The following is a 12,991-nucleotide window of genomic DNA, read 5'->3' as shown; positions in this document are numbered from 1 at the left end:
AGTTTTTAAAGCTTTTTGGTGTTGGTATCCACTTCTTTTACTTCTTGTTCAGTTTTATCTTTTTTTTTTGGCTATTTCAGTCAGTTGCAGTTGCTGTGCATCGAATTTGCTATGTAGTACCATCACTTGTTCCAGCAGGGGTCGCAGTGCTTCTGTCAGCATCTTTTGTAGCTCAGTAGTTGTGTCCTATCTAGGAGCAGGACTCGTTGGACCAGCACTTCCAGCAAGAAGCTTTGGGTAAACTTGTTCGTCATTCTTATCCTTCCTTGTGGGCACCATGTTTGAGATTGTTTACTTTTTTATAAAAGTTATCACAGTCTCCGATACTCCTTAAATGGCTTGGTAAGTTATTAAATGCTTTTAATTTCAGTCTATCTTCCTTCAGTATTCCACCCCCCTTTTCATATGCACGCAAAGTTCGCTTAGTTTTTCTTATCGGGGGAGAATCCCCCCCTCGCTTTCTAAGGGTAGGTGTCTGCTTAAATTTTCGGTGGTTCTTGCTTAAAATCCAACTCACATTTCAACGATAAATCCGGTTTCCTTTTCAAGTCACTCGGCCACCAAATGCTTGCTCCGGTGTGCACTTTTAATTCCCATACAGGACGCTCTGCGGCGGGACCTTCAGGGCATGGGGAGGCCCCCCTTCACCGGCAGACTCGCCGGGGGAAGAGCCTCCTAGCACCCCATGGCTGGGAGCGTCTTGAGGAGGCTCTGTGGGTGGCGCAGACAATCACACCCCCTCCTCACCATGAGAGAAGCGACTGCCATGGCAAACGCCAAATCCGGAACTCCGTAATTCTGTGTAGTTTTCATTGCTTTGTTCATTGTAGATATTATACTGTCACACTGTTTATTTGATTCTATAATACAGGTTTGTTGTGTTGCTGTTATATGTACTTTTGAATGCTATATTAAAATATAAAGATATTAAAAACAGGAAAAAATAAATTTTTGAAGGTGAAAAAGTAGGTGTTTTAACACTTTTCTGTATGTCGTCTGTTGGGAAGTCTATCATGGTCTTAATTGTACTTTTAACAATATTACAACTGAGCAGACCTTTCAGGACTAGATTACTGCCTATGGCATAGTTTACTCTCATAACCCCCCCCCAAAAAAACCAACAGTGTTGGACCAGCCAAAATACAATTAAACAAGTGGATGCCCAACAAGGAATTTAAATGGGGAGGGGGGAGAGGGAAAGCTGCTTTGTCATCCTGGTTGCCACTGCTCGCCCACCTTCACTCAGCTGGAGCAGCAGGTGGGGAGGGAATGAAAGAAGGAAGGAAGAAGTCTTTCAGGCCACTACCATCACTGCTGCTTGCTCACCTTCCTTCCCATACAGAGTCTAGGGAAGTCTCTCCTTCCTGGCTATCAAGGCTTCTTCTCTGCCTTTCTACTACGTCAGCCTGGCCCAGCACTCCCAGTTGGAGACACCTCGAGGCCAGAATCCCCACCTAGCTCACCTGAATGTCCCAGAAGCAGGGCACGCCAGCGTCTGAATGTGCAAGAGAGGAGAAGGAGTGCCAGACTTCAGCTGTTGCAAAGACAACGTGAGGAGCTGTGAGTCTTTGCAGATTGCCTCCCAGGGAAGGGAGGATCCAGTCATAAGCAACCATGCTCACCTGCCTCAGTGCAGATGCAACCACGCGAATTAGGACCTTGTCCCAGCTGCCAGCCTCTGCTTCTTTCTCCTGAAAACTCTGACTGATTTCCCGGCATTGTGACCCTCAGCTCTGTTTTTCAGCTAGTTTTTGGACTGTGTATCCAGCTTTCAGTGAAGTGTACCCGTGACAACCGGCCAGACCCAGCACACCCAGCTTCTTTTCTCCCCCATCCACCACCTTCACCCTCACCCACCCAATCAATGCTGAGATTGCCATTCAACCCCCCCCCAAAAAAATGGCAGCTCAAAATATGCAAGGACAACAACACTTCTCTGGTTTGGGGTTTATTGTAAACAAAAACCAACCCTCTTTTTAATATTTTGGGACTCTTCTGCAAACATGGGCTTTCCCCATATTTGCAAAAAAAAAAAAAAACCCCACTGAGCAAGGTTTTTGATTCACACTCTGGAGGCAAGGTCTGAAATTAGATACGTTAGCCAGTGTCTGATTTCTCAGAACTTTTGACAACACACATGTTAAATACTTGTAACAGGAGGAATAAAAGCTACATGCAATCTTTGCTTCTCTCATAGAAGCTCTGGATATTCAGACAAAGGGAGATGTTCTTAAAGAAGGTTTGAAGGGACAGCTCCCTTCGTTAACAGCCATGAATGCTGAACAGCTCGTCATTAATAAGATCAGCTATCAAATGCATCCTCAAGCGCCAGGCGTTTTATTATTCAAGCTACAGGCATCATCTTCACAGTGGCAGGTTAGGAACATTATGAAGCACCAGCTGACCCTGTGACTCCCTGTGCATTCTCATATTGAACAAAACACTTTATCAATTATTCAAATGACAGCAGCACTCTCTGAGCATTAACTCACAATCTGATCTGTAAACAAATGCTGGTCTGTGGCACAGTTAACACTGCATTGCCATTTGGCTTTAATCACAAGAGAAGTTTACAGCCTGTGATTACACCCTGAAAAACCACAATTTAGTCATGTTGCACCACTAGGATTTAAACCAGTTCATGAGAACATAAGAAGAGCCCTGCTGGATCAGAGCAAAGGTCCATCTAGTCCAGCATCCTGTCTCACACAGTGGCCAATCAATTCTTCTGGATGGCCAACAACAAGGCATATCCAATATTTTTTGTTATTTTACAATACCACCACACATGAAAAAAGAACCAATATTTTGCTTACATTTCCAATATACATTTGACATATTTGGATACCATTTTGCTAAGTTTTCTGGAGTCATGTGCCATCTATAAAGCATTATATATTTTATTTATATGGTGTAGCTTTTGTATATTTTATACTAGCCTGATACCCATGCTTCGCTACGGTATTTAAGTTCCATAAGTCCAGGTATAATATTGATTATGTGAAATTTGAAATGTGACATTTGTTGTAGGAATTCTAATGGAGAAGATTGTAGTGTAAGAAATGAAGTAAGACATAAGTACTTTTTCCCCCTCTACTGAAGGACCTCTCTCTTGACCACATTGGTGGTTCTGCCCTCAGGTGCTAGGATCACCAGGCTACTTGGTGAGCTCACTCTGGAGCAGGCCACATAGAACTGTCCATTTAAGAAGCAGTCATCTGTTAAGTCAGCTCCTGCTACCTTCCACGAAAGTGATGCCCTCTTCTACTTGTGTTCTGGGATTGTTTTGCTCATATGGAGACTGTGTTGTTCTGAGTACCTCAGGATGATCTTGCTGGTACCTGGCCTGTGTAGCTCAGTGCACTGCAGAAGTACTATGTGCAAATGTCTTTGCCGCATTCCTAAGTTCCCCCCTCCTTGTATCATTGGTGTATCTGCCTCCACGTTTACCAGGAGCTTTCTTGGGGGCAGGAAGAGGTGTGAGGGGGAGTTGGTGTGAGGGAGTGATGATGTAGTAAACATTTCTTCAGGTTCATGAGGGAAGCACACATCGAAATGGCTCCTAGAAATGTCCTTTACTATCTCCCCATAAACATTCATACCCTGGCCCTGATCCTACACCTGACAGACACCGGCCTGCCTAGTGTTGGGGGGGGGGATTTTATTTAAAGGCATTGAGGAGGCTGGGCCAGCAGCAGTGCTAAGGCAATCCTGCTGAGCAAATCTCCACGGCGGCTGTAAGCATCCCACCTCCTCTCCTACACCTGACAGGCAGCTGCCTGTCCAGTGTAGAATGGGGAGGGGGGAGGAGTATTAGAAGCCACTGTGGAGGCAGAGCTGGCAGGATCACTAAGGCGTTACTGCTGGGGCAGGTTCCCTCATAGCTTTAGGTGTAGGAGGTGGGGGAGTGTGATGGAAGCCATCCCACCTCCTCTCCTACACCTGACAGCCAGCTGCCTGTCCAGTGTAGGAGGGGGAGGGGGGAGGAGTATTAGAAGCCACTGTGGAGGTGGGGCTGCACCTGACAGACAACCGCCTGTTAGGTGTAGGAGATGGGGGGAGTGTGTTGGAAGCCATTAGAGAGGCTGGGCCAGCAGCTTTGCTTCACCTCACAGGTGGTTCTTGGCCACTCCTGATTTCCTCAACTGTCATTAGCTCTCTGCAGTCCCCTGTACTGGGTTTTTTTAATCTCAAAAAATTGAACTCTGCAACTGACCAATCAAAGAGTGGGGGGTGCAGGGAGGCAGCTGCCTGGCAGCTGCATAGGAATGGGGGGAGCACATTTTTACCCATTTTTACCCACTTAGAGGTCGAATTTCTAAAAATCCCTTCTTAGTGAGCAAATTGGCCTGTAATTTCTAATTTCTTTCTCATCTGTATCAGGTTTATGTATTAAGGTAATCAATGCATGATTCCAAGACTCTGGAATTTTTTTCTGTTCAGTAATATTTTGTATAGTATGTTTTACTGGTAATGCAATTTGATCTTTGAATATTTGGTAAAATTCTGCTGGTAGTCCATCTGGGCCTGGAGTCTTCTTTTTCTTCTGGTTTTTAATTGCTTCCACTAGTTCAGCAAATGAAATTGATTCATTTAAATTTTTCATTTGATCCTCTGTGAACTCTATTTTATTATGTTTCTTTGAAAATTCTCTAATCTGGATTGGCAATTCCCTTCTGATATAGATTTTTATAAAAACTCTTAGTAATGTTCCTTAATTCCTTGAGAGTACTTTTTTCTTCTCCTATTTCATTCTTCAACACCTTTATATGTTTCTTTTCTGATTCCTTTCTTACTTTGTACACTAACCATCTTGTCGGTTTATTTGCATTTTCAAAATAATTTTGTTTTGCATACATTATTTTTTTTGCAATTTCTTGTATCAAGAGACAAGTTGGTGTTGGAGGTTTTTAATCTTGATCCTTGTTTGTTCCAACTAGGGTTCTGTCTTAATCTTTTCTTCTTCCTTTTTAATTTGCTCTTCAATGTTTGTTTTCTTTGTCGCCTCACCCAAGCATCTTGTCTAATGAGCCAGCCTCTCGCATAAGCTTTGAAGGCATTCCACACTATGTCCATGGAGATATCAGGCTGCATATTTAATTTTAAAAATTCTTGAAATTCTTTTTTAGAGTCCACTATAAATCTTGAGTTTTTTAAAAGCCATAAGTTTTCCCTTGGATGACTGTGGCCCCGCCCCCAGAGTGCCCGGCGTCATAACGTCACTTCCTGGTGACGCGCACGCCGAGGTGGGGTTCCCCCCGGGGCCCGATCCGCCGGCGGACTTGGGAAGCCTACTTCACTCATTAGCCATCATTGTATTCTAGCTCTTAAATTAATTCCCCAAATGACTTAATTGTATTATAATGTTGACTAACCTGCTATCAACACCTGCCCTTTAGATTCCTACAGCATTCTTACAGCTGTGATCGACACCCTCAGAACAGCGTGCCCAGCTACCATCACATTAAAACACCTGTAGGATTTTTACCAGGCACCATCCATTGTTTGCACACTGGCAGAGGACAGACCTCCACAACCTTCTTCACTGTCTAGTCCACACTAAGAACACTGTAATCCTCACAAAGTGCTCAAAATTAGCAACGTGTTAGTATGTGGTGAGAATCGCATCACATACAGTAACCATTTGCATGGTTGTCTACCCCAGAGGTCCTCAACAGGGCGCCCATGGCAACCATGGCACACACCCACACCTTTCTTTGTGCCCAGCAAAAAAATTTTTAGAAAATAAGCAGGGCTAGATTGTACTTTTGCCCAGCAGGGCTTCTGACTGCCCACTGGCAATTTAACTGGCTGAACCGATTAAAAGACATTCTGTTGAAGGAGGAGGAGGAGGAGGAGGAGGAGGAGGAGGAGGAGGAGGGGGAGGAGGAGTGAGGAGGAGGAAGAGGAGATTGGATTTATACCCCGCCCTTCACTTGGAGTCTCAGAGCAGCTTACAAACTCCTTTCCCTCCCCTTCCCCACAACAGACACCCTGTGAGGTGGGTGGGGCTGAGAGAGCCCTGACACAAACTGCTCTTTTTCAAGGACAGCTGTGCCAGAGCTTGTGACTGACCCAAGGTCACATCAGCAGGTGCAAGTGGAGGAGTGGGGAATCAAACCCGGTTCTCCCACATTAGAGTCCACACACTTAACCACTACACCAAACTGGCTCTCCATAGCTTAAACATAGCTTCCACCCAAAACGTTGAAGAGTTACTATTATAGTAATGCATAGCCTCACTCACTGACATTCTGTGGTGGGCTCTTTAACCCACTTTGGCTTCTGAAAGCAAACAGATTTTTATAAAGGTTTCACCTACCTAAAGGATAAAGCGCAACCAAAAAACAAACATTAGAGCAAAATGGGGTTTTGAAAACCTATTTTATCCTTGACAAATGTGAAACCTTTAAAAAAATCTGTTTGCCTTCAGAAGCCAAAGCAGGTTAAAAAGTCTGCAATAAAGGGGTTTTTTTTTTTGGGGGGGGAGAGATGTCAAACTACTGGTACTGCAGAAACAGCAAAGCACCCATTTTCTGACCATATCCTAGGGTGGCAAGGCAGTGGAGAAGCGGCATGGTTTCAGCCTGGGATGGGTGGCTTCCCTTAAAAGTGAACCATAGTTCCCAAGAGGCAGTGTAAAAATAACACACACAATATATTTGCAGAACAACTTGGAACACCTTGTAAAAAGCAAAAAAAAAAAAAGTTTACGAATTTTGCTCACAATGTGCAATCAAATTACAATTCAAGCAGAGGCTGCTTGCCCATTACTGCTCTAGACTGTTTTTCATGTAACATAACAGTCATACTGACAGACTTGAGAGTTTAGCTAATTTTCTGAATTAAGATAATATTAATATGCTCAGCATGGCGACATCATTGGAAGGCACAAACTAGACTCATGGGCATGCTGGCAAAAATGTTGACTACTTTGTGGGGGGTTTTCCAACAGAAATGAATATTTTGTGAAGTGAGAATGTTTCATTTACTAGTGGGATGTATTCAGCACAAGTTATGACATTGTCTCAGTAGCATAACAGTACATAACAAAAGAGCTCTGATGGATCAGATCAGTGCTCCATCTAGTCCAGCATCCTGCCTCACACAGTGGCCAACAGTTCTTCTGGAGGGTCAACAACAGGACATGGAGGCCCAGGCCTTCCCCTGATGTTATCTCCTTTAACTGGAATTCAGAGATCAATTGCTTCTGAACATGGAGATTCTGTCTAATCCCCTTTTAAAGCTGCCTATGCCGGTAGCCATCACTACATTCTCTGGCAGTGAATTCCACACTTTAATCACTTGCTGTGTAAAGAAGTATCTCCTTTTGTTCATCTTGAATGTACCACCCATCAGCTTCATTGGATGCCCTTGAGTTCTAGCATTTTGGGAGAGGCAGAAAATAAGAAATACTGCTTCCATCTGCACCAATTAACATTTTACATGAGAAAGATGCCATGTGGATAATGCAGTTACTTCCAACACCAACAGCAGATTTCCATGGGGACCTGGTTTCACTGTTTCAAATGGTACCCATGGGGCTTGGAGATACTGAAGGTGACAACAGAACAGAACAAAATAATCACAAGGTATCAGAGGATGTGCCAAAAGAAACATTTCAGAAGAGTAATGTAAGTGAACACAGTGTTCCAAGGAGCATTATTATTTGTTTTCCTGCCTATCCTTCATGAACAGGAACAAGAAGATTCTGGACATCGGCCTAAATGGTTCTTGAATGTAAAGCAATTTCAGATCACAGGAATTGTCTTTAATGGTTCATAACCTTGGCACATTGAATGACTCTAGTTTATGAGGAACAGCTAAAAAGAAAGAAATTTCATGCAGACAAGACAAGGGATTGGAGTTAAAATCTGCATGTAGACAAAAACCTGTAAGGAAAAAAAATCTCTAATGGAAGTAAATTAATAAGAACTTCATGAAAGAGTCTGGGTAAAAAAAATAACTTAAGCATGGATTTTTTTAAAAAAGTAACATGAACCATTTGTAAATATCTCTGGCCAATTAACAGTTTACAAGACTATCAAAGAATGAAACAGAGGTAGAGCCAGTTGACTGTTTTGCTTCAAAGGAGGAGTGTCCTTTTCTCCTGTGCTGATAATGCTGATTTTTTTTTTTTGCATTTAAACTTGAATATCTCAAATTTACGACCATCAAGGGGGTGGGACTGGGAGGACAAAATTCCTGGGGCTCAACTCATCTGGAGGGCCTCTGAAGCCAGGATCACACCGCAACCAGACAAATGCTTTCCATTTTACTTTTAATGCAGTTCTGCAATGCAGCCACTAGGGGCATAGAAAAGTCTGAACACAGTAAAAGGACATCAATCTTGACTATAAGCTAAGGTTGCCCTTCTACAATGCTGAAGCAAGCCCTTGCCTAATACGAGGGACATTTGGTTAATACACCACAGTTTTGCCCAGTCATAGAAGTAGGGTTGCCAGGTCTGACTCAGGAAATATCTGAGGACTCTGGGGGTAGAGCCAGGAGAAAGGACATGGAATCACTTTTGGGATGTCACATCCTGCGATGTCACTTTCGGGTCAAAGGTCAAGTGATGTCACATCCCAAGCTACACTCCTTCTGGTGTCACTTCCATCACACTGCACAAAAAGCCCACCTCTTCCTGTGATGTCATTTTCTGGGCACTCCCCCAAACCCACCTCTTTCTCTGACGTCACTTCCTTATTTCAAAATTCAAATTTAAATACCCACTCTGCTGCAGGGGGGCTGCCCTATGGATGGCTATACGGGCCATCTAGTCCAACCCCCTGCTCAATACAGGATCAGCCTGGAGCATCCCTGACAAGTGTTTGTCCAGCTGCTGCTTAAAGACTGCCAGTGAGGGGGAGCTCACCACCTCCCTAGGAAGCTGATTCCACTGTTGAACAACTCAGGCAGTAGGTGATGTGAAAGACCTCTGCCTGAGACTTTGGAGAGCCATGGCCAGTCTGTGTAGGCAATACTGACCTCGATGGACTGATAGTCTAATTAAGTATAAGGCAGCTGTATGTTTTCAAACAGGGTGCAGTAGTCAGCAGCTTCCTTTTGCTTGCAGAAAACAGGGCATTTATGCTTTAATTTTCTAGAAATATGCCAAAGTACAATTTAATATGCTATCTATGCAATAAATAAATAAATCTTATGGTGTTACAGCTATAACAAAAAAAAGACCATCCATGAAAAATAATTTTTTCCATGGCTTCGAGATTTCAAAAACTGTTAAATCTCTAACAAGATGCTAACTATTTCCCCATATACACTCAGGCAACATGCTCACAGGACCTAATAACTTCACCAGTATTGTCTCTGGCTCATTCATTCATTCATTTTCCGAAGTAATATATCCCACAATGAATCAACACAATGCCTTTCTGCTATCTACCTTAGACAAATAGGTCACTGCCTAAGGAAAAGAATAAATGGATGCAAATCTGACATTAGAAATCATGATACTCAGAAATCAGTGGGGAAACATTTCAATCTTCCTTGACAAAGCACTGCTACCATGAAAACTGCCATCCTTCAACAAGATAACTTCAAAGGGTGACTCCAGTGTGAACCTCTTGAAGCAGAATTCATTAAGAAGTTTCATATTATCTGGCTAGAGTCGGTCATCAAATGAGAATAGAACAGAGAGGAGTTTAAACTCCTTTTCTATCACAATGGACTCTTCTCACATGTTATCTGTAAATCCCCTCTTTATCCCACCCTTCCTCCAGTCTCCCTTCCCTTATATTGACCTCACAACAATGGCAATATCACCCAGCCTGGTGAAGGGAGCTTTGACTCTTGGAAGCTTATTCCCTGAAACTCTTGTTGGTCTCTAATCTGCTACTGGACTCAAATCTAACTGTCCCAGTATCACCGAGTAAGCATCATGCAAAATGTAGATCTGAACATGGGTCTCCTCAGTCCACACTGGTCTTCATGCCATTGCTCCATCTACTTAGCATGGTCTGCTCTGATGCAGGTGAGCTCTAGAGACACAGACAGAGAAACATCCCTTCCAACATCAGAGGTTCTCTTAGATCTCCTAGGTTTAAACCTTTATCCTTTGGCACACAAGGCATGGTCTCTCTATCATCAGTCCATCAATATCAGCATTTTTTATTCTGACTGGCAGTGGTTCTCCAGGGTTTTAGGTAGAGGATTTTGGCAGAGTGTTCAGCCTTCAGTTCTTAGAACTTTCTGTTTTGTATTTTGCACAATGTGAAGGAATGTTGTCTGGTGATCTTTTTCTAGGGCATATAGTCTCATTCAGTCAGAATAAAGCACATTGAATCCTATTGAATTCAGTGGAACATTTCAGGGTGTGCTTATCTTTCCTACTGAAATCAGTGAAAAGGGCTTCACTTTTGACAGGACTCTGTTATGCCATGCTTAAACTGTTTTTGAGGGGTGACATGATTGAGGTTTATAAGATTATGCAGGTTGAGAAAGAAGTACTTTTCTCCCTTTCTCACAATACAAGAACTCGTGAGCACTCAATGAAATTGCTGAGCAGTTGGGTTAGAACAGATAAAAGGAAGTACTTCTTCACTCAAAGAGTGGTTAACACATGGAATTCGCTGCCACAAGAGGTGGCGGCAGCTACAAGCATGGACAACTTCAAGAGGGAATTAGATAAGCATATGGAGCAGAAGTCCATCAGTGGCTATTAGCCACAAGGTATAGATAGGAACTCTCAGTCTGGGGCAAGTGATGCTCTGTATTCTTGGTGCTTGGGAGGGGCAGCAGTGGGAGGGCTCCTAGTGTCCTGGCCCTACTGCTGGACCTCCTGATCGCACCTGGTATTTTTGGCCACTGTGTGACAGAGTGTTGGACTGGATGGGCCCATTGGCCTGATCCAACATTGACTTCTCTTATGTTCTATGTTCTTATGCTACCTCACCAGGTCATTCGTTGCATTGTTCTCCAGTTCTGTAAATTGATTCTAGTCTGAATGTATTGTGCTGTTTGCTTTTTTCCTTCTGATTGTTAAATGTTTAAATTAAAGCATTCTATGTTTCTTAAAGCTTTTTGTTATTTTTGCACTGAAAGGAGGCCTAAATGCCTTGAGGTATTGTAAAATAGGGGAAAGGTGGGGGTCGGAATTGATATATGACATTGAATTTAGATTTTAATTTTTGAAAGAAGGTTACTTCAGAGGAAAAGGCAGGTTTGGGGGAGAGCCTGGAAAATGACATCACAGGAAGAGGTGGGGTTTTGGTGCCATGTACTGGAAGTGACATAATCGGAAGGGGAAGTGACATAACTTGCCATTTGACCTGGAAGTGACATCACGAACGTCTCCTGGCTACACCCCCAAAGTCCTCAGATATTTCCGAAATTGGACTTGGCAACCCTACGGGCAAGCGTAAAATTAAGTGAAGTGAAGGAGTCCGCTCAGCCCTATTGCCACTCAATCACACCCAAAAGGGGGTGGGGTGTGGTTTTGTATCACAGAGAAAATGTGAAGAAAAAGAGAGATCAAGCAGCCGAGTGCAATAAATCAGGTCAGGCAAGGGCGGGCAACAAGGAAATAAACTCTGCAGCTGAGACAAGAGTCAGAATGTAAAGAAGAAAGCAACAACTAAAAAAGAAACTCAGCCAAACTATGGCATGAATGCACACAAATAGATGGGGAAACAAACAAATATGCAAACTTTAAAATAAAATGGAAAACAAGTGGAAAACAAAAGAAAATATAAAACAAGAATATATGCAGACGCAAAGAGATCGCTCCAGGGGTAGAGCTCAGCCCTGCAGCATTCCATGGCTCCTATTCATGGCTCCTATTGCTCCTGTCACTTCAGCAGTAAATAAGTAATTGAATAGATAAGTAAAAATAATGAAATGAGAATAATTATGGGTAAAGTTTAAAAAATAGATTTATAGAATTTATAAAAGTGCCATGAATAAAGTGAGTAGAAGCTAATAAAAGACAGAATTAATATAAGGCAAAAAATAGACTAGCATCTTTGTAAGATCCCTCCCCCTCCTCCTGATTAACAAGGAGAGGAGCAGAGAAAGAGACTGTTAACAGCTGGTAAACTAGCCTTGTCAAAGACAGGAAGCATCGCTAGCATAGGAAAACAGGAAGGAGTTATAAAAGCTCAATAAAAGGCAACAGGAGACAAAGTACCCACAATGGGGGCTTAAAAGGGGAAGGGGAAAAGTATAAAGATATGAGAAATATAAAAGTAAAAGGATAAAATAAGATAAAACAAAGAACAAAACACAGCCTCCGGTGCCCCCCCACTAGGGCTGCCAAGCCGCCCCAGGGGGCGGGGAAACTCCCGCCCCAGAGGCCCGTTCCCCAACGCCGGGGAATCGGGCCCCGGGGGGAACCCCGCCCTAGTGTGCGCGACACCAGGAAGTGACGCTATGACGCCGGGCACGCTGGGGGCAGGGCCATGGCCATACAAGGGAAAACTCTATGGTTTTCCCTTGTATGGTCATGGCCCTGCCCCCAGCGTGCCCAGCGTCATAATGTCACTTCCTAGTGACGTGCATGCGGCACGCACACACACACCGCGAGCCGCACGGGAGTCCCCCGCGGAGGAGGTAAGTGCCACTTGGCAACCCTACCCCCCACCAGGAAGTCTTTTTACTGTTTTCAAAACCACAGGAAAGCTTATACCTCTCTCACACTTTCTTTCCTTCCACCTCCATTCCTCCCCCCCCAAAGGAGGAGGAGGGGGAGTCCTCAGCCAATGGAGAGGAGGCTTGGCTTTGTATCTACCCCACATACCACAATTGAGTGAGTCAGGCAAAAGCAAGCTGCAAACTCATTAGCCCCAGGGAAGGAAGCAACCACGAGAGAACTTCATCACTCTGCACTCAGCCAAACAGCTGTGCGCCCAGGGGTAAAAATTAGTGCGCCCAGCGCACGGAACTCTCACCTTATCCATTTTGTTGCGATACTGAGTGCAGTAAATAAATCTCCAAAGAAGTATACTGCAAAAAAGGGTAAAGTTACATTTAT

The 12,991-nt window shown here is 43.6% G+C and overlaps 1 protein-coding gene across 1 annotated transcript in view; it reads right to left on the bottom strand.

Annotated features, from left to right (window-relative positions):
• CACNA2D1 (calcium channel, voltage-dependent, alpha 2/delta subunit 1) overlaps positions 1–12,991 on the bottom strand; it is a gene marked incomplete at its 3' end in the record, with an annotated part of 640,713 nt that overhangs the window by 426,877 nt on the left and 200,845 nt on the right. The gene's annotated exons all lie outside the window — the stretch shown is intronic.

Source organism: Gekko japonicus, unplaced genomic scaffold (genome assembly GCF_001447785.1).
Source record: "Gekko japonicus isolate JY-2015 unplaced genomic scaffold, Gekko_japonicus_V1.1 scaffold471, whole genome shotgun sequence".
NCBI classification, from domain to species: domain Eukaryota; kingdom Metazoa; phylum Chordata; class Lepidosauria; order Squamata; family Gekkonidae; genus Gekko; species Gekko japonicus.
The sequence above is the reverse complement of the archived record's forward strand: the minus strand, read 5'-3'. Positions and strand labels throughout refer to the sequence as shown.